This window comes from Salvelinus fontinalis, chromosome 9, assembly GCF_029448725.1.
Source record: "Salvelinus fontinalis isolate EN_2023a chromosome 9, ASM2944872v1, whole genome shotgun sequence".
In the NCBI taxonomy this organism is placed as follows: Eukaryota; Metazoa; Chordata; class Actinopteri; order Salmoniformes; family Salmonidae; genus Salvelinus; species Salvelinus fontinalis.
In genome coordinates, this window is record NC_074673.1 from 22,753,151 (window position 1) to 22,774,797 (window position 21,647).

The following is a 21,647-nucleotide window of genomic DNA, read 5'->3' on the forward strand; positions in this document are numbered from 1 at the left end:
GTTACATTGCACAACCTTCAGTGTTATGTCATAATTACGTAAAATTCTGGCAAATTAGGCGGCCCAAACTGTTGCATATACACTGACTCTGCGTGCAATGAACGCAAGAGAAGTGACACTATTTCACCTGGTTAATATTGCCTGCTAACCTGGATTTCTTTTAGCAAAATATGCAGGTTTAAAAATATATACTTCTGTGTATTGATTTTAAGAAAGGCATTGATGTTTATGGTTAGGTACAGTCGTGCAACGATTGTGCTTTTGTCGCAAATGCGCTTTTAATAAATCATCCCCCGTTTGGCGAAGTTGGCTGTCTTTGTTAGGAAGAAATAGTCTTCACAGAGTTCGCAACGAGCCAGGTTAGCAGGCAATATTAACTAAATATGCAGGTTTAAAAATATATACTTGTGTATTGATTTTAAGAAAGGCATTGATGTTTATGGTTACGTACACATTGGAGCAAGACAGTCCTTTTTCGCAAATACGCACCGCATCGTTTATATGCAACGCAGGACACGCTAGATAAACTAGTAATATCATCAACCATGTGTAGTTAACTAGTGATTATGATTGATTGATTGTTTTTTATGAGATAAGTTTAATGCTAGCTAGCAACTTACCTTGGCTTCTTACTGCATTCGCGTAACAGGCAGTCTCCTCGTGGAGTGCTATGTAATCAGGTGGTTAGAACGTTGGACTAGTTAACTGTAAGGTTGCAAGATTGAATCCCCGAGCTGACAAGGTAAAAATCTGTCATTCTGCCACTGAACAAGGCAGTTAACCTCTACTTCCTCAGAAACCCGGGTCCGGGAGCACCCCCACCAGTAAAAAAGCTGACTAGCATAGGCTAGCATAGCGTCACAAGTAAATAGTAGCATCTAAATATCATTAAATCACAAGTCCAAGACACCAGATGAAAGATAAACATCTTGGTAATCAAGCCATCATTTCTGATTTTTAAAATGTTTTACAGGGAAGACACTATGTAAATCTATTAGCTAACCACGTTAGCAAAAGACTCCACTTTTATTACTCCATCAGTTTTTGACTCCATCAGTAGCTATCACAAATTCGGCCAAATAAAGATATAAATAGCCACTAACCAAGAAACAACCTCATCAGATGACAGTCTGATAACATATTTATTGTATAGCATATGTTTTGTTAGAAAAATGTGCATATTTCAGGTATAAATCAGTTTACCATTGCAGCCACCATCACAACTCGACTAGAATAACTACAGAGAGCAACGTGTATTACCTAATTACTCATCATAAAACATTTCTTAAAAATACACAGCGTACAGCAATTGAAAGACACAGATCTTGTGAATCCAGACAATATTTCAGATTTTCTAAGTGTTTTACAGCGAAAACACAATAGCGTTATATTAGCTTAGCACAGTAGCAAACAAAACAACAGCATTGATTCCAGCCAAACATAGCGATAACGTATTCACCACCAAAATATATTAATTTTCACTAACCTTCTCAATTCTTCAGATGACAGTCCTGTAACATCATATTACACAATGCATATAGAGTTTGTTCGAAAATGTGCATATTTAGCGGCACAAATCGTGCTTATACAATTAGAAAAGTTGCCAAGCTCCCAATAAAATTTCGGGCGCCATCTTGGAGAGTCACCTAGTCTAAATAATAAATAATCATAAACTTGACTAAAAACTACAGGGTGGACAGCAATTGAAAGACAAATTAGTTCTTAATGCAATCGCTGAATTACATTTTTAAAATTAACCTTACTGCGCAATACTGGGTGCAATACAGGGTGCGATAGCGCAAGGCTACACGGCAAATAATGGCGTCTTATGCATTTTACTTTTTCAACAGAACAACGAATTATCAGCATAAATAGTACTTACTATTAGCTGAACTCCCATCAGAATCTTGGGAAAGGTGTCCGTTGGCCAAAAGAATCGTTGCTGGGTTGGAGAATGTTTCTTTCGACGTTGCAATTAGCAGTACACAATGGCATTCGAGAGAGAGATACCCAAATCAATACAACCTCAGAAAATGAAATGCCCGAAAATCGCAATATACTGACAAACTGATATAAATCGGTTTAAAATAACAAGATTATGATGTCTTTAAAGCCTATATCGAATAAAAACAGAGCCGGATATACCTAGTTTCTTAAACCAGAGCTTCTAAAAAGACATTCCAAGACCCTTTCTGCGTCAGCGCGAAGATCCAAAAGGGTGGACACCTCGATTCCAATCAATTTATCAACTTTCTGAACTGTGTAGATACTCCATTTCAACTCTCCCTATTCGCTAACAACCAGGGGAAGGCGTATGCAGTGCATCTCAACCAATAGAGGACAGGCAAATTAATACACAGGTCTGGGAACAGCCAGAAAAATTCTACACTCTGACATATACATAGGAAAAGTGCTCTAAGTCGAGTTCTGTTTCACCCACAGATATATTTCAAACGGTTTTAGAAACTAGAGAGTGTTTTCTATCCAATAGTAATAATAATATGCATATTGTACGAGCAAGAATTGAGTACGAGGCAGTTTAATTTGGATACGAATGTGCTATGTCGAAATGGCACCCCCTAGTGGCAAGAAGTTATCCCACCGTTCCTAGGCTATCATTGAAAATAAGAATGTGTTCTTAACTGACGTGTCTAGTTAAATAAAGTATAAGGTGTACATTTAAAAAAATATATATATATTATTATTATTATTATTATTTTTTTTTTTTTTTTTTTTTTTAATCGGCCAAATCGGTGTCCAAAAATACCGATTTCCGATTGTTATGAAAACTTGAAATCGACCCTAATTAAATCGGCCATTCCGATTAATGGGTCGATCTCTAGTCCACATACATTTGTATATATAGTGTACTTAAATCGAGTCTGAAGCCATTGTAAATGGAATAGAAAAACAATGTTTGCATGATTATTTCACATGTAATGTAGTTATTTCATTGATTAATTTGGTGTGCGATCTGACAAATCTATATTGTCTTTTTAAGGCAAGGCTTAATTTCAGGACTTTGTTTTCTAAGACGAATCGTCGGCTGTTTCAATTTGCTGTGAAAAAAGATCCACCAGCAGCATTGTTGTTTGTCCTACTGGCCTATTTTTCTCCCCCCTCTGGTATTTATCCTTACCTGGGTTTCTCTCAACTAACTAAGATGGCAAATTCATTTAATCAAAGCAATAACAGACAATCATCTTCATATTGGCCAGCAGGTAAGCTACAGCTTTTTTTACCATCAGTTCTCTGAAAAGCTTACACAACACTTGAAAGTGAATTTCTGGTCTGGCTCCCGTGAACACTGGAGGTAAGGGCCATTCCATTTGTATTGAATGAAGATGGAAGAAGAGGATACAACTAAGCACAGTGCTCACTAATTCTGTTTCACTGGTCGATCCAGGGTTCAAATGAGAAACTTTTGAAAGTGGAGGGGGAGAAACACAATTTGCTAGCAACAGTATAGTAATGATGTACAGATGTGTAGAGGAGACTCAGCAGTCAAGGTCAGACAAATGAAACATGAGCATTCTACTGTAATCCTCCATAATAACATAAGCCACCGACTCACCCTGCCATTGTCATGAAGTGGTTGTATTGATCGTCACAACCTTGAGCCTATCAATACCATACATCAATTGTATCCATTCATCTCATTGGCTCAGTTTGCTGGCTAAATTCATCTTATGTTTCTATGGAGGCTTGCTGTTCTGGCTTCATACGTGCATCAAAAGGCTTATGTCAGTTTTTCTATTTGCTTCAGATTTACTGGGCACATAAACATAAAAATACTTTACCCGTTTCATTTTTATGACTTGGATTATGACATATCATAAAGCACATATAACATGCTAATAAATGTGTTATGAATGTGTCATAAGAAACTGTCCAGATAAACCATTACTGTGGTTTGGCCTTATCATGTCTTCCTTCTTAACTCCAGGTTACCTTAAAAGTAGATAGAGCCTGCTCTTAATATTCAAATGTCAGAGATAATTACCATTGTCAGATATACTTGTATTCTGTAACATAATGCGCTGTCTGTTCCATAAATTCTACTATAGGAGCCAGCAGATAACATTGTCTCCTGGGCTACATTCCTTCAGAAATGTTACATCCTAGTTTAGTATTTCCGTTGTACGCATCTGTATCATTTTGGCCCCTAATATGATTCTGGAACAGGTTCTATTGTACATCAGCTGCTGTCAGAAGCCGCAAGGCCCAGGTGTGAAAACAGCATCGGAGAAGCAATAATGACATTGCTGCCTGCTGGTTAATACTATCTCAGATTGATTTTTTCCAGTTCCACCAATGTCTCTGGAATAGGATTTTGTGCTCATGGTAATGTAGATGCCATCCTTGGGCCAGACAGGCCCACCTCTCTCATAATGCGTATCCGCACAGCCTCTTTGTCAAGCTTGTTCTCTGAGAGATAGAGGGGGAGAGGGGGAAGATTAGCCCAAACAGAGCTTGAAAGACCCACCCTCTCCAAATGAAGTTCGGCTCCAAAGTAAGTGACTGTAATTTCTCAACTCTTCTTTTGTAACTACCCTTGGCTGAATCCTCCAGTCCATTGTATAAGTAGCAGAGATTGCCACTTGCCTAAATGTAATGGAGAAAAAAGGGACAGTAGCTTGGGTCTCTTAGTGCTCCTATTATTGGCTAAAGAATAGTGTGAATTGACTTTTTGCAATAACAACAAGCTATAGGAGCTATGTTGATGAAACTTGATTGTGTTGATAATATTTTGTGTTTGACCAATGTCTCCCATGTAGCCTCAATAGACTACAAGAATGCCTGTACGCAGTGGGTTTACTGAAGCATGTTTATATTCATTTGGTTGTGTCCAGGGATGTGATAGTTATGGAAAGTAGTTAACACTGAACACAGTTACATCAGTTTAATGAAGTGATAATGCCCGAGAAGCTGTTGTTTGAAGGAAATATTTTGTCTCGGGCCAGCAAACTGTGCCAATATATCCTCCAAACACCGGATTCTCTGGCATTATCACCTTTATTCAACGGGTTACCAACATATTCATATAATGATTGACATATTTTCATTAAAAATGTTATTTTCATGAATTTATTCATACTATTTCATCCTTCCACAAGATATAGTCCTGACACAAATCTAGGGTTGCTACCCAAGCTGGCTGGTCGTTTGTTTTATCGGTTCGGTTGCTAGAGACGTGACCCAGTCGCTCAGTCTTTTTGTTCTGTATCTATGGACCCAGTCATTCGTTCTAAATGTTACGTTGCCATACCAGCTGGCAACGTTCTTATCCCTTGCTTGCTAGCTTGCCAACTACGGCTAACTTAGTCACGTCAAACAGTGCAGCCAGAATAACAACAAAGAAGCTGCATTTACATTTGTTTTTGCTGTTTTATAGAGACATTTATTTAGATACATCCAAAACAATGAGCTAATGAGGCAGGATTTCATCTGGCAGAGAAAATGTGCTTACTCGTCAGGAGTGTTGTTCAGAGGAGCTAGCCAACAACATAGCTAACACAATCACTTTAAACTAGCTGCACAGTTTTTCAATTTACATTTATTTGTATATATCCATAAAAATGATTCCTGCTGATTCATGATTTTGACTGGCTGTTAAACGCTGCCTCCCTGTCTATCTCATCCCGACTTCCGACACGTTCATTACTATTGGACAGCAGGAGATTGAATTTGAATATTGAAAAAAATGCTGTAAATGTCGGAGAGACAGACAGAAAGGTTTATACAAATCTCTGCTGTTGAAAACTAAATGTTAGTATAAAAGAAATGTGAGATCATGTTTAAATGCTTTTTACAGTGGAGATCAACTTTATAAATTGCTTAGCTGGGCAGTCAGATGGAACAGAGTAAATATGCTTTTTAACGTCATTGATTTAGCCGGTGGTAACTTGTGGAATAGGCTCCGGCTGGAATACGGTTTTAACCACTCAGCATTCGGGATTAGACCCACCCGTTGAATAATCTCCACCACATCCCCGGTTGTCACATGCACGTGCATGGTGAGATGGTTCTGCTGCCTTCTCCTCAGTTGGCCCCCTGCCCAACAAAAACTATGACTATGGATCTGTTCCTGCTCCTAAGCAGGCCCCCTACCCACTAACTCCATCAACTACTATGACAGGTAGTCATTGAAGACTGACAGATCCCAATAGGGTGTTAAGAATAGCAGGCCAAGGACCAGTTTCTGTAACATTTTAGTGAAGGAGGGCATAGGTAGGAAGACCCCAATAGCATACACCCACACACATGAAGAAGTTTCACTTACACATAGGGCTCCAAGAAGAATGAACATTGAGAGAAAATGTACATTTGAGTAAAGAAAATAAGCAGAATTAGGACTGGAAGTTATTTTATTTTTTATTTATTTTTTTAAATTTTATCCCATTTTCTCCCCAATTTTCGTGGTATCCAATCGCTAGTAATTACTACCTTGTCTCATTGCTACAACTCCCGTACGGGCTCGGGAGAGACGAAGGTCGAAAGCCATGCGTCCTCCGAAGCACAACCCAACCAGCCGTACTGCTTCTTAACACAGCGCGCCTCCAACCCGGAAGCCAGCCGCACCAATGTGTCGGAGGAAACACTGTGTACCTGGCCCCCTTGGCTGGCGCGCACTGCGCCCGGCCCGCCACAGGAGTCGCTGGAGCGCGATGAGACAAGGATATCCCTACCGGCCAAACCCTCCCTACCCCGGACGACGCTATGCCAATTGTGCGTCGCCCCACGGACCTCCCGGTCGGCTGCGACAGAGCCTGGCCGGAACCCAGAGACTCTGGTGGCGCAGTTAGCACTGCGATGCAGTGCCCTAGACCACTGCGCCACCCGGGAGGCCTGGACTGGAAGTTATTAAAATAATAATTTAAAGTTAAAGGTTGAAAACATTGGGAAATGTTAAAGGGTGATTAAAGTGATGTAGTAGAATGGTTAAGAATGAGATGTTTGCTTTAAAATTAAGGTACAATGCATTTTGAATATGTTTGTTTATGGTTTGAATATGGTTTAGAGGATAGACTTCTAGTGCCTGTAGGAGGTTGATAATGAAATGTTAAAATGTTGAAATGATTAAAATATTGAATGTTTAAGATGTAATGTAATAAATAAAGTAGGTTACAGGGAGATTAGGATTGAGTGAAATAAGAAGGGTTAATGTTTAATTAAGAATAAACGTTTTAGATGTTTATGTTTAAGAATTAAAAGTGTATTAAGGGTACTAGATTAATATACTGTAGAATGACCCCAGGTTGGAGTAACATGCTGAGGCGAGGAAAAAGTGGGGGCTAGTGGGCACTTAAAAATACCTTTTTGAGAAATGGCCGCGTTAGGCGTCAACCACTGAATGCGTCATTAGAGTAGGTGTTAGCCACAATGAGTTAGCAGAAAGGAAGATTAAGGGTATAAAAATGGCAGGATTTTTGGGAATGATACGACTCTCTTTGAGCTTGTTAGAAGAACCTGTCGCCAGCTGGAGAAAGATTTGTGTAGCTTTTTAGCTTCAGATTTTGATTTTTATTTTACAAGTTTGTTTTTATTCTTAAACTGTTAAAGCAAGTTTACCTTATTGGTAGGAGTGTTAAAGTAACTGTTTTAATTTTAGACACCAACTAAGGGACTGATCGTCCTGAGGGGGGAGACAAAAAACTGTTTATAGGTTGTAGAAGGTAAGAACCTGTTTTTCTTGTTATTAAATACTGTGCTTCTCAGAAAATGTTAGACAATTTTTTTTTTATTGGCACTAAAATAAGGGTTTAGTTAAGGGCACTGAAGTTGCCTATCAATCTGATCTTCGTCCATTTTCACTTGTCATTGATTTGTGTTATTGATTTGTGATTGATTGATTGAACTGGGATTTTTTATGCCTGTTTTTAATAAACTTGCTTTATTGTTCTGAAACCCTGTGTCATTAAAGAGTCATAGAAGTGCGTGTCGTTTTACTTTAGGTTTCTGAAATTGACTTGAGTGATTTTTGCATCTGGTTGATTAGTCCATTGGGAACACAAGCTGCTGGTATAAAGGAACCTGAGACCGAACCATAGGTACTAAGTGCATTGGAAGGAGTCGTAGGAGGGGTGTCTCTGGGCTAAGCCAACCCAGAGGAATGCGGCCCACTCAGTGTACTACGGTGGAAGCTCTGGCCTGGACGATCCTGAGAAGGCGCCGGGTTACTAAGAGAAAGAGAGAGGAAGCATAGGCACTAGACTCTAAGGATAGCCCACTTTACTGTAAGGCCCTTACTGTTGAGTTTGAGGAACAGTCCCTAGATGTAGACTAGCTCAATGGTAAGGCAGAGCAGCATCTATCAGATCTGTAGGGATCAGTGACATGAGATAACCGACTGCAATTGGGCATGCGGAAGAGGTTGTGTCGTTGATCTTGCAGAGGTGGTATTTTAGCTTTGACAAGGGTTTCATGCTTGTGGGATTAATTGGCAATAAGATTACACCATGGTGTATCTGGTCTCCATTCCCCCACTGTGGAACCAAATAGCACATTTTGATAGAGCCCTGTTATTGCAGAGAGAGTAGTATTTAATTATATTTCTGGTGGACTGACATCTAGACAATCTTTGCTCTCCAACGTCTCCTTTCTGGAAATCATACAACCATGTCTGCGCAATTTTAAAGAAAGTAACATGAAATCATGATGATAGTCTCTCTGATAAGTATTGGTGTGGTTGGCTTCTATAGAATAGGTCCTTTCACTGGGGGCAGAGTAGTGGGGCAGAATAGCCTAGTGGTAAAGTGTTGGGCCAGTAACCAAAAAAAAATCAGTCGATATGCCCTTGAACAAAGCACTTAACCCTACGTCCTCCTGTGTGTCGCTCTGATAAGAGCATCTGCTAAATTATGTAAATGTCAATGTAATGTGTCTATGTCCGAGATACAACTTCTTAACAATGAGCCACAGATGACAAGTAGCCTAATAAGTGTTCATGAGTGAGGATTCATTGGTTGATTTTACTTGACTTTTGAAAATACATATTAAGCTGCTTAAGCTGGAGACAACATTACATATTAAAATTCACTGAGTATAAAACACAATAAAGGTACATGATAGCTATGTCTACAGAATATTGTTTCCCGTCATGATAGTCTATTTATAGGTATGGCGTTTCTATCCAGGGTTAAATCAGAGCAGCATGTAAGCTGAATCGTATTTCCACGATATCTTATTTTGAAATGGGTATGTAAATACATCTGCAGAGGCATCCCGTATGCAGAACATCAAACATTAATGCATCCTGTTTGAGATTCATATTATTTTTTAAAGCAGTGTTTTTACTTGTTGCTGGGAGAGCAGGGAGACGTCGGGGACTTTTTGACATATTTCTGCAACTCTGCCAGCTGCTGTACTCCACCACTGAGTTGTGCTTTATGTGGGGGTGGAAGTGGGGGAGGAAGGAGGGATGTGGAGAGAAGATAAGAAGGTGACTCAGAACAGTAGCAACATAGAATGTTCTGTATTTTTGAAATGGGGATGAAGAGAGATGGAGTCAGATATCAGAACCCCTGCTTCGCCGCAGAGGCTTTTATGGTGGTCAGTGCAAATGAATCTGTGCGCACCCGTAAATCAATCGATTAATCATCAGCGCCGGGGTCGAATCGGGATCGGTGGTGGAAGAGGGTCAATGCTGAGGTGTGTGAGGAAAAAAACAGCTTGATTGTTTTCCCATCGCCTGGTGCACAATGTGAGCTCACAGTCTTGCTGCATCCCAATCTCAATCCCCTCCTCCCTTTGCTCACAACATCTAGTGCTCTCCCTCTGACTGATAAGTGACAAAGGCCTTCTATTTCTCCCCCAGCCTTAATGATGTAGTACCCGTGCGTGACGTGTGGATGGAATTTCAATGTAGGCCCCTGTGGCAGACGATAGCCTCCCGGTTGCACTAAACAAAACAAGCAGGCCAGCCTGAGAGGGTGAATTACCCTGGATCTGATATCACATGAGGGATTTGGCCATGGCATGGGAAGCCTTTGATGTGCCTGATGGGAAGGGAGATGTTATTTGGTGTAATTGCACATTGAGTCAATGTTTTATGTGTGTTGTGTTTTCTGTAGATACATTTGGCCCATGTCCGCTGCTGGAGTGTTATTTCTTCAGTGTGTTTGAATTGAACAATCTCATGGATCTTGATCTCTATTTTTGAAAGGGCATAAGTTTGGAATCAGAATCACCTCTATTCTCCAAATGCATGTGTATGTACAGGAATTTGACTTGGTGAAATGGTGCTGCCACAATAAACATAATATACAATCAGACAGATGATAAACAAGATATAGAAACAACATATGTCAGTTGTCTTCTTTCCCTCACCCATTCCTTCGTTAAAAAGGACAGCTGGTAATGTATAGTTTGTGATTTCACTATCAGCAGGAAAAATACAGTAATGATGTAGGTATTTAAATACACATATTATGTTAATTTCATTTAAACATGCTTTGTGTAAATTAAAAACTGAAGTGGCTCATCATAAATCATTTAAATTAATCTTAGCTATGTTATTTGCTCTTATTCAGTCTTCTGTGGGAGTTTATTGCCATACATAAACTGCTAACATTTAAAACCCAAACCTATTTAATCATTGCAGTACTCAAAAATGATCACACGACCTGCGGAAGTGCTGCTATTTGTATCTTAGAGTAGAAAGGTAAACAGTCTTAACACTTTTAAATTATATTACCAGCCGCTACACAAGTCTTTCATCCAGCTTGGTAGTCAGTAAACTTATATCTGAAATGTAATTTTTGTTTCAAGGCTTTAACCTGTTCAGCTAGATGACTTGCCACAGCTTTGGCTGGCCCACGGTCCAAAATAATGACTGTCCGATTATGTCCTCGCAATATTTCATAATGTCATTCATTTAGAATCAATCCAGGGATCATTTTGATTAATGGCAATGATTATTACAAATGACCTGTTCATATTGCTGTGTGCATTCATTTGGTGGCTGTTTTGGACTGTGCAACAGTTGCCCACAGTATACCAGTAGTCCCATTTGTTTCAATTAATTGTGAAGAGATCAGTAAATGTTATTTACTGTATAACAGATGCCTCACTTCACATTTCTCAAAATGAAAAAAATAAAATAAAATTTTCACATTTTTTTTTAAATCAAATGATTTGCTTCAGCTTTGTAGCAGTTGGGTTTCGGTTCAATCGCGGTGAACCGAATCATCAAATAATGTGAATCAAACAGTAAAATAAAATAAAAATAGTCAAACATACGGTGGTCTGGGCCTCCCGAGTGGCGCAGCAGTCTAAGGCACTGCATCTCAGTGCTAGAGGTGCCACTACAAACCTGGGTTTGATCCCAGGATGTGTCGCAGCCGTCCGGGTTAGGAGAGGGTTTGTCCGGCCTGGATGTCCTTGTCCCATCGCTCTCTAGCGTCCCATCGCTCTGTTTCCTCCGACACATTGGTGCTTCTGGGTTAAGTGAGCAGTAGGTCAAGAAGAAATGCGGCTTGGCAGGATCGTATATTGGAGTTCACATGGCTCTCGCCCTTCACCTCTCCCGAGTTAATACGGGAGTTGCAGCGATGTGACAAGACTTTAACTACCAATTGGATATCACAACAGTGGGGTAAAATATATATTTAAAAAAAAATAATAATAACATACGGTGGTCCAATCTGGCCCGCGTGTACTTTGAGTACAAAATAAAATGTAAAAATCAATGATTTTACCAAGTTACGGTTACTATAAGGAAACCAGTCAATTAAATAAATTAGGCCCTAATCTATGAATTTCACATGACTGGGCAGGGGCGCAGGCATAGGCCCACCCACTGGGGAGCCAGGGCCAGACAATCAGACTGAGTTTTCCCTTCAAAAGGGCTTTATTACAGACATAAATACTCCTCAGTTTTCTGGGTGGCTGGTCTCAGACGATCCCGCTGATGAAGAAGCCGGATGTGGAGGTCCTGGACTGGTGTGGTTACACATTGTGAGGCAGGTTGAACGCACTGCCAAATTCTCTAAATGACTTTGGAGGCAGCGTATGGTAGAGAAATTAACATTAAATTCTCTGCTGTCAGCATGTCAATTGCGAGCTCCCTCAAAACTTAAAACATCCTGTGATATTGTGTTGTGTGACAAAACTGCACATTTTAGAGTGGCCTTTTATTGTCCCCAGCACAAGGCGCACCTGTGTAATGATCATGCTGTTTAATCAGCTTCTTGATATGCCACACCTTTCAGGTGGATCGATTATCTTGGCAAAGGAGAAATGCTCATGAACAGGGATAAACAAATTTGTGCACAACATTTGAGAGAAATACATTTTTTATGCATATGGAACATTTCTGGGATCTTTTATTTCAGCTCATGAAACATGGGACCAACACTTTACATGTTGCATTTATATTTTAGTTCTGCATATATTTTGGAGGGAAGGAAAACAAACTCAATATACTTTAAAATTATTAAAACCAAATAAAAACTTTGTTTTACATTTACATTACATTTAAGTCATTTAGCAGACGCTCTTATGCAGAGCGACTTACAAATTGGTGCATTCACCTAATGACATCCAGTGGAGCAGCCACTTTACAATAGTGCATCTAAATCTTTTAAGGGGGGGGGGGGGGGGCAGAAGGATTGCTTTATCCTATCCTAGGTATTCCTTGAAGAGGTGGGGTTTCAGGTGTCTCCGGAAGGTGGTGATTGACTCCGCTGTCCTGGCGTCGTGAGGGAGTTTGTTCCACCATTGGGGTGCCAGAGCAGCGAACAGTTTTGACTGGGCTGAGCGGGAACTGTACTTCCTCAGTGGTAGGGAGGCGAGCAGGCCAGAGGTGTTGTTTTTACGTTCATACAGTTTCTTGACAGTGTCCAGCTCTCTAGTGATCACCAAAATTAAAGCTAGACAGTTAGGGAGAATCGACAACTACAAAACTATTGATAGAGGACAATTTTTTTTAAAATGTTGACGTAGAGGAAATATAACCAAATTCCAGTGGGGCCCTCCGGACCTTGTTGAAGACCTACTGCGGCCACTGGGCCAAAATTAGTTTTACACCCCTGCTTTGGGTTGATTTGGACATTCAACTGATGGGACATTGCAACTCAACATATTCTAGTAGTAAGCCTGGCCCTGAAGTAACCACTAAGTGCTCACGATTTTTCCCAGGTGTTTGGACTCTACCCATCAGAGAACCTCACATTTAATGATTCAGTCAAGCCAACTAGTAATCCTTCAGTCGGTTAGGACTCAGAGCGCCATTAGGCTCAATATGCTTCGACTGAAACAAAATACAAGTGGAAGTGTAGCTTCTTAACTCCTTCCGCTCTAAAAGTCAATTATAATTCACTATTGACAGTGATGGACTATCATTTTTTATAAGGTAGGGAGTGGCGACCCTTTATTCAGGGCATTTAGCAAATAATAATTTTTTACAAATATGTAGATATATATTTTATTTTTATTTCTTGGGGGGGGGCTTGCCAGTTTTGCTTGTTAATTTGGCAACAATACGTGTCACATATCAGTTTGCAAACAATGTAAGAAAAATATATACCATTGAGTTAATAAAACCGCATACAAACAGCAGCTCCAAAATGCAGGTGTTTCAGCCTAGCTCAGTGCTTTCTGTGGTGGTGGGGCAGGCCAGCAGAAAATAGTAGCACTGCACTGTGATTGGCTCAGTGTTCTGTCGCTCATGGGGACACTACGTCACCCGCCTTTAGTAAGAGTAGATGGCAAGAATGTGAGCCCTTTGGGTCCTGCCATAGACTTAGATTAGAGGTGCCCTTCCAAGAAGGCTCAAGGTCATTGGCAACAGATAAAATGACGTCAAATCACGTTATATCTAGAGTAGCTTTGATTGGACTGATCATGTCAACATCTTACTTTCCAAATGTTAGCTAGCAGTCATCATCATAAATCAAGTAGACAATCTACTTTTTAATCCTTTCATGTGAATAGAAATAATGAAGTTAAATTATAGATAAAACGTATCAGTGCTCATCGGCCATTGGACATAAACATTACACAACAAGTATGTAAATCGCAAATTCCACAATGAGTTGTTTGGAAGGGATCGGCGACAGTGGCTAACCACAAGTATTGCAACTGGGAAGTTGGGAATATACGTGCAAAGACTGGAAATATACTTTGAACGGTCATACAATTCGGAATTGTAAATCTTTCTTTGATGAAAAAATGTGCCAACAAAAGGACCGCCGCGCACAACAAAGGGAGTCCAAAAATGTCTTGTATGCTACTGCATAAATGATGTAATATGCCAGGGAGATATGTACACTGGAGCTAAGAAAGTAATACTAAGTGAATGTTATGTAGAAAGCTTTTAGTAGCCCATGTGCCTCACCCTAATAATTTTGTCTATTTTCACCTCTTAATTTCTCCTCGCGTTACTGTTCTGACTTGGTGGTGCACATGTAGCCTAAAACCTGTTTTTGAGAAATCTAATATTGTAAAATCTTCCATTGTCTGCTTATATGCCCCCTTTATTTATCCTACGGTTCTGACTTGGTATACAGGGAAAATTCTGTAATAGCAGCCCATGTTCTGCGTTCTGTCACTGTACATTTCAAAAGTGCTGAACACATATTTATATTGACTACGTCGGTCTTAGCTCGCTCATTAATTTAATGTCTTAATCGAAATTATAGAATGCCTCTTATCCACTCATCATTACCTTATGCCATAGTTTGTACATCTCAATTGTCAGTAGAAACCACATTTGTTTTAGCAAGTCAGCTATATTTTTTAAAAAGGCAGTAAACGAGGCTGAATGAATTGTTTCGCTGCCAGACAAAGCTCTGCTGATAGCCAGATGTAGCGGTGGTAAGGATTCACTCCATTGTGCTGGAAAGAAAGCTCTGCTGTTGGGACAGCTTTATGTAGGCTCTAACAGTTTGTGGGCAACGCAAACCGCAAAGATTTACATGCTAAAATTGCCACTGAAAAACCAAAAGACAAAAGCGACAAATAAGCAAATTTGGGCACACACATTAAAAGGAGGACAATATGGATTGTATATTTTGCAGAAAGAGCTTGAAGTAAGAACAGGTTAAAATGTGACTTGTAAAATAGCCCAGCAGACCAACTAGAGTGTGTGTGCGCATGTGCCTGCGTGTGTGCTCGCGTGCGTGTTGTACTGGAAGAAAACCTTTATAGTTCTGCGTGGCTGATTGGCTGAGCAGGACATGCCTTTCATCTGCTCAAAGCACTGCTCACACTTGGCAATAATGGAAGATGAGGCTGGATATCTTAAACATGTTCGAAAATTAGTGGGACGCCCTAAGGTGCCCGTAGAGTGCCCAGTAGAGTGCCTGTGACAGCAATCAACCAAAAATGGGGTATGTGCTTACACTTTACAGGCTGCGGCATTATGTTTTACTCTGGATTTGCTCTGATTTCCTACAATTTGTAAAAATGCAACAGGAGCTGAGCCGGAACCCGAACATTGGGCTAAAGACGTGTCCAATGATGTATATAAACCCTTGATTGCTGATGCTATGTTTTGGCAAGTGAGAGGCTTTGAAGCCACCGGTCAGCAGTGGTGTAAAGTACTAAAGTAAAAATATTTTAAAGTACTACTTAAGTAGTTTTTTGTGGTATCTGTATTTTAGTTTACTATTTATGTTTTTGATGTTTACTTTACTACATGTACTTAATGTACTTTTTACTCCGTTTATTTTCCAGGACACCCAAAAGTACTAGTTATATTTTGAATGTTGTCTGTGCCCGATAATGTTTGAACCACATTTCTGCTGCTACCATGTTGTGCTGCTGCCATGTTACCATGTTATTGTCATGCGTTTCTGCCATGCTGTTTTGTTGTCTTAGGTCTCTATGTAGTGTTGTGGTTTCTCTCTTGTCGTGATGTGTGTTTTGATGTTTCAGATAGGTCTAAAGAAGGCCAGTTTTATTGCTTCTTTAATCAGCATGACAGTTTTCATCTGTGCTATATCTGGGTTTGTAATGATTAATTAGACTTTTAAAATGATTAACTTGGATTAGTTAACACAACGTGCTATTAGAACACAGGAGTGATAGTTGCTGATGATCAGCCTCTGTACGCCTATGTAGATATTCCATAAAAAAGTCTGCCATTTCCAGCTACAATAGTCATTTACAACATTAACAATGTCTACACTGTATTTCTGATAAATGTTATGTTATTTTAATGGACATAAAATGTGCTTTTCTTTCAAGTACAAGGACATTTCTAAGTGACCTCAAACTTTTGAACGGTAGTGTAGGTAAAATAGATTTAAGTTTGCCTGCATTAAAGTCGCCGGCCACTAAGAGCGCCGCTTCTGGATGAGCATTTTCTTTTTTGCTTATGGCCTTATACAGCTCGTTGAGTAAGGTCTTAGTGCCAGCATCGGTTTGGGATGGTAAATTAATGGCTACGAAAAATATAGATAACTATTGGTAGATAGTGTGGTCTGAAGCTTATCATGAGGACACCAATTAGAAGAAGAGACTTGCTTGGGCCAAGATACACGAGAAATGGACATTAGACCAGTGGAAATTGGTCCTTTGGTCTGATGAGTCCAAATTTGAGATGTTTGGTTCCAACCTCCATGTCTTTGAGACGCAGAGTAGGTGAACGGATGATCTCAGCATGTGTGGTTCCCACCTTGGGGGTGCTTTGCTGGTGACACTGTCTGTGATTTATTTAGGCACACTTAACCAGGATGGCTACCACAGCATTCTGCAGCGATATGCCATCCCATCTGGGTTGCTCTTAGTGGGACAATAATTTGCTTTTCAATAGGACAATGACCCAACACACCTCCAGGCTTGACCGATAAAGAGTGTGATTGACCGAGAAGGAGAGTGATGGAATGTTGCATCAGAAGACCTAGCCTCCACATTCACCCGACCTCAACCCAATTGAGATGGTTTGGGTTGAGTTGGACAGCAGAGTGAAAGAAAAGTAGCCAGCTAGTGCTCAGCATATGTGGAAACTCCTTTAAGAATGCTGGAAAAGCATTCCAGGTGAAGCTGGTTGAGAGAATGACAAGTGTGCAAATCTGTCAAGGAAAATGGTGGCTAATTTGAAGAACCTAAAATATAAAATTTGATTCGATTTGTTTCACACTTTTTTGGTTACTACATGATTCCATGTGTTATTTCATCGTTTTGATGTCTTCACTATTATTCTACAATGTAGAAAATAGTAAAAATAAAGAAAACTCATTGAATAAGTAGGTGTCCAAACTTTTGACTTGTACTGTACATTTGAAAACATTAACATGTAGTGTTAGTGTGTGTCTATCTATCAGTTACACATATACAGGGAATTCTGAAAGTATTCAGACCTCTTGAATATTCCCACATTTTGTTACTTTACAGCCATATTCTAAAATTGATTGTTGTTTTTCCCCCTGATAAATCTACACACAATACCCCATAATGACAAAGCAAAACAGGTTTTTAGAAAGTTTTGCAAATGTAAAATAACTAAATAATGGAAATATCACATTTACATAAGTATTCAGACCTTTCCTCAGTACTTTGTTGAAGCAACTTTGGCAGAAATTATAGCCTCAATACTTCTTGGGTGTGATGCTACAAGCTAGCCACACCTGTATTTGGGGAGTTTCTCCCATTCTTCTCGGCAGATCCTCTCAAGCTCTGTCACTTTGGATGGGGAGAGTTGTTGCACAGCTATTTTCAGGTCTCTCCAGAGATGTTCGATCAGGTTCAAGTGTGGGCTCTGGCTGGGCCACTCAATGACATTCAGAGACTTTTCCCGAAGCCACTCCTGCTTTGTCTTGGCTGTGTGCTTAAGGTCGTTGTCCTTTTGGAAGGTGAACCTTCGCCCCAGTCTAAGGTCCTGAGTACAGGTTTTCAACAAGGATCTCTGTACTTTGCTCTGTTCAGCTATCCCTCGATTCTGACTCATCTCCCAGTAACTTCAGCTGAAAAACATCCCCACAGCATGATGCTGCCACCAGCATGCTTCACCGTAGCGATGGTGCCAGGTTTCCTCCAGATGTGACATTCAGGCCGAAGAGTTCAATCTTGGTTTCATCAGACCAGAGAATCTTGTTTTCATGGTCTGAAAGTCCCTAAATATTTTCAACTTGAAATTTGAGGACTTTTCCTAGAGTGACCACAACATTATAAAAAGTGAAACGTTGTCTGTTCATATTGCCATGAAAGCTGTACACCACCAAGGTACAAATATTGTCTTTGGGTAATTTTTGACACGGCAGTTATAAAATCATTTACACACCACAATAACCACACTCGCACGTACACACACACTGATGAATTGAGATCGTTTTCGTTTTTGTTAAATCAGTAGCAAACATTCTTGTGCATGTGCAGCATCTCCCCTCCACGACCCCGCACATGACTCAGTTCAGACAAAATAAACATTTCTTACAAAATAAACGTTTCTTGAAAGTATTGTTTACTAATGGTTAATGCAGTCAGAGGCTATAAAGGTGCTGCAAATGACAGTCCCCCCAGTTCTCTTTGCTGAAGCCATGAGTGCACGTTTGTGACGACCCTCCCACTCTGTCTGCCGTATTCTCCCTTTGTTCTTGTTTCCTTATTAGGATGCCGGTGGGCAGAGTTGGGAGGGTCGTCAGCTACATGGGAGACACCTGGGCCCGGTGTCTCCCAGGATAAATACACCACTTCCCCATTCATGGAAGAGACTCTCTCCATGCAGACACTTTTACAGATTTTGTTGTGTATCTTGGTGGTTTTTGGTTGTTTGCTTTAGCACCTTTCAACACCCTGCATTATCACATTCATGCATGCCAAAACACTCACTTACATTACTGATTACACACCATTGTGTATTGTACTTAGTTAATAAATATATTTTGTTATTCCTTATCTCCACGTTGTCTCCCTTTTGTTACGGGCTTTGAGCCGGTTCGTGACAACGTTTCAGTGCCCGACAGGTCGTAGATCTGATTTTTTCAGATGTCCAGGAGGAACACGAGAACAATGATTTGGAAGAGGTATCTGAAAAAGAAGATGGAAGAATACAACCCAGAGCATGATGCATCATCTTCAGATGAAGAAATCCCCAAAGCTGAAAGACAAACATGTTTGTCAAAGAACAGCAAAATAACAACATGGTCCTTGTCACCATATAACAACCAGGGCATGATGGCAGCACAAAATGTCATAAGGATGACCCCAGGGCCCACAAGACATGCAGTTTCCCATGCCCAGGACATTGCCTCAACATTCTACATGTTCATCACACCAGCCCTCGAGTCAAGACCTGCAAGATGTGAGAGAAACGTGCGGCCATAAGAGAGGTCTGGGAAAAGTGGGTGGGGGTGTCTGCCAAACCTCTACAACCCTGGGCCTGAAGTAACAGTGGATGAGCAACTGGCTCAATTCAGAGGTACATTTTATTTTCATATCTGTAATGTAAGTGATTTTCACTGTTATTTTTATGTATTTCTGTAATATCATTGATTCATGTGATTGTTTTCTGTGAGACAGATACTAATTACTGATAGTAATCTCTTTTGTCAAAAGGTCGCTGTCCTTTCCCGGCAGTAAATGCCCAGCAAGCCAGCAAAGTATGGCGTCAAGATATGGGTGGCGTGTGACACACAATCCAGCTACGCTTGGAAGATGCAAGTCTACACAGGGAAGCCAACCATTGGAGGCCTGGAGAAGAACCAGGGGATGTGGGGTGTGCTTGATGTGACAGATGGACTGAGGGGGCACAATGTCACGTGTGACAATTTCTTCACCTCTTATGAACTCATCTAGCAGTTCATGAAGAGGAAGATCACCATGGTTGGCACAGTTAGAAAGAACAAACCTGAGCTCCCCATTGCACTCCTCGCAAAAAAAGGGGTAAGAGGCCTTCTGTGGTGGAAGCATTGTATTCAAAAGAGAATTTTTGATTTCTTCCAAACAATCAAACTTTATTATTTAATTACTGCAGTAATGGAGCTGGTCAGTAATCACACCTAGATGTGATCACTAAGAACAGCAAAGTCCATCCTCCTTCAGTCTACATGACACACAACAAATGTATGGAATGGGTCACAAGGTTAAGATTTGTATGAAAGATACTTAATTCACAGAAGACAGTATCTGCTGTAAAAACAGTTCTCATTGTGTAAAGACCAGTGTCTGGCCCCCCAACTCCATGCCGGAGCCATCTCCCCCTGGAACCCCATTACAGAAACATTAACCCATGCTCTGGAATGCGGTATCCCGAAATACATCGTAAATCTCCTGTCAGTGTTATATCCAGGAGGCCCACTTTCAGTTCAGACAGACACAATAGAGTTATAAGAACCCTCTGTTGCATAAAATAACCATTTGATGCAATACAAGTATTATAACATAATCTTGTAATTTCGTCCATACTTCTCACTTCTCAAAATGTAGGACAAAACACACATCACGACAAGAGACAACACGACACTACATAAAGAGACCTAAAACAACATATCATGGCAGCAACACAGCATGGTAGCAACACAACAGCAGGACAAACATGGTACTAACATTATTGGGCACAGACAACAGCACAAAGGGCAAGGTAGAGACAACAATACATCACGCAAAGCAGCCACAACTGTCAGTTAGAGTATCCAAGAGTGTCTATAATATAAGATCTACAGAAAAGCCAAAGGTGGACATGTGGCTGTTTATATTCAGAACCACATTCCTGTAAACCTTAGAGAGGATATCATGTTAAATACTGTTGAAGTAATATGGGTGCAGATTAATCTGCCTCACCTGAAGTCCATTCTGGTTGGAATCTGCTATAGATGACCAAGTGCTAACAGGCAGTATCTGGATAACATTTGTGACATGCTTGATAGTATATGTGATATCAATAGAGAGAGGTATACTTTCTGGATGATTTTAATATTGACTGGCTTTCATCAGGCTGCCTACTCAAGAGAAAGCGTCAAACTCGTGCCTGCAACGTGGTTCAGGTTAATAATAAAACTGCCAGGGTAGTTACAAACAGTACAGGAATTAAAGAATCAACATGTATTGATCATATCTTTACTAATGCTGCAGAATTTTTTGGAAAGCAGTATCCAAGTCCATCGGATGTAGTGACAACAATATAGTAGCCATATCTAGGAAAACCAAAGTTCCAAAGGCTGGGCCTAATATTGTGTATAAGAGGTCATACAAGAAGTTATGTAGTGATTCCTATGTTGTTGATGTGAAGAGTATTTGATGGTCCATAGTATGTAATGACGAGCAACCAGACGCTGCACTTGACACATTTATGAAATTGCTTATCCCAGTTACTTACAGTATAAGCATGAACCCATTAAGAAGATGACTGTACTAACTGTTAAATCCCCGTGGATTGATGAGGAATTGAAAAATTGTATAGTGGAGAGGGATGAGGAAAAAGAGATGGCAAATAGGTCTGGCTGTACAACCGATTGGCAAACATACTGCAAATTGAGAAGTCGAATGACTAAACTGAATAAAAAGAGGAAACTACACTATGAAACAGAGACATTACATAAAGAATGAGAGTAAAATGCTTTGGAGCAGCTTAAATGAAATTTTATTGAATCAGATGGTTCATTCTACACAAAACCCACTGATAATGTCAACTACTTTAACTCTGAATGGTTAAGGTTGCGTTTCCCAAACTCAGTCCTCGGGAGCCCAGAAGGGGAAAATTTGTG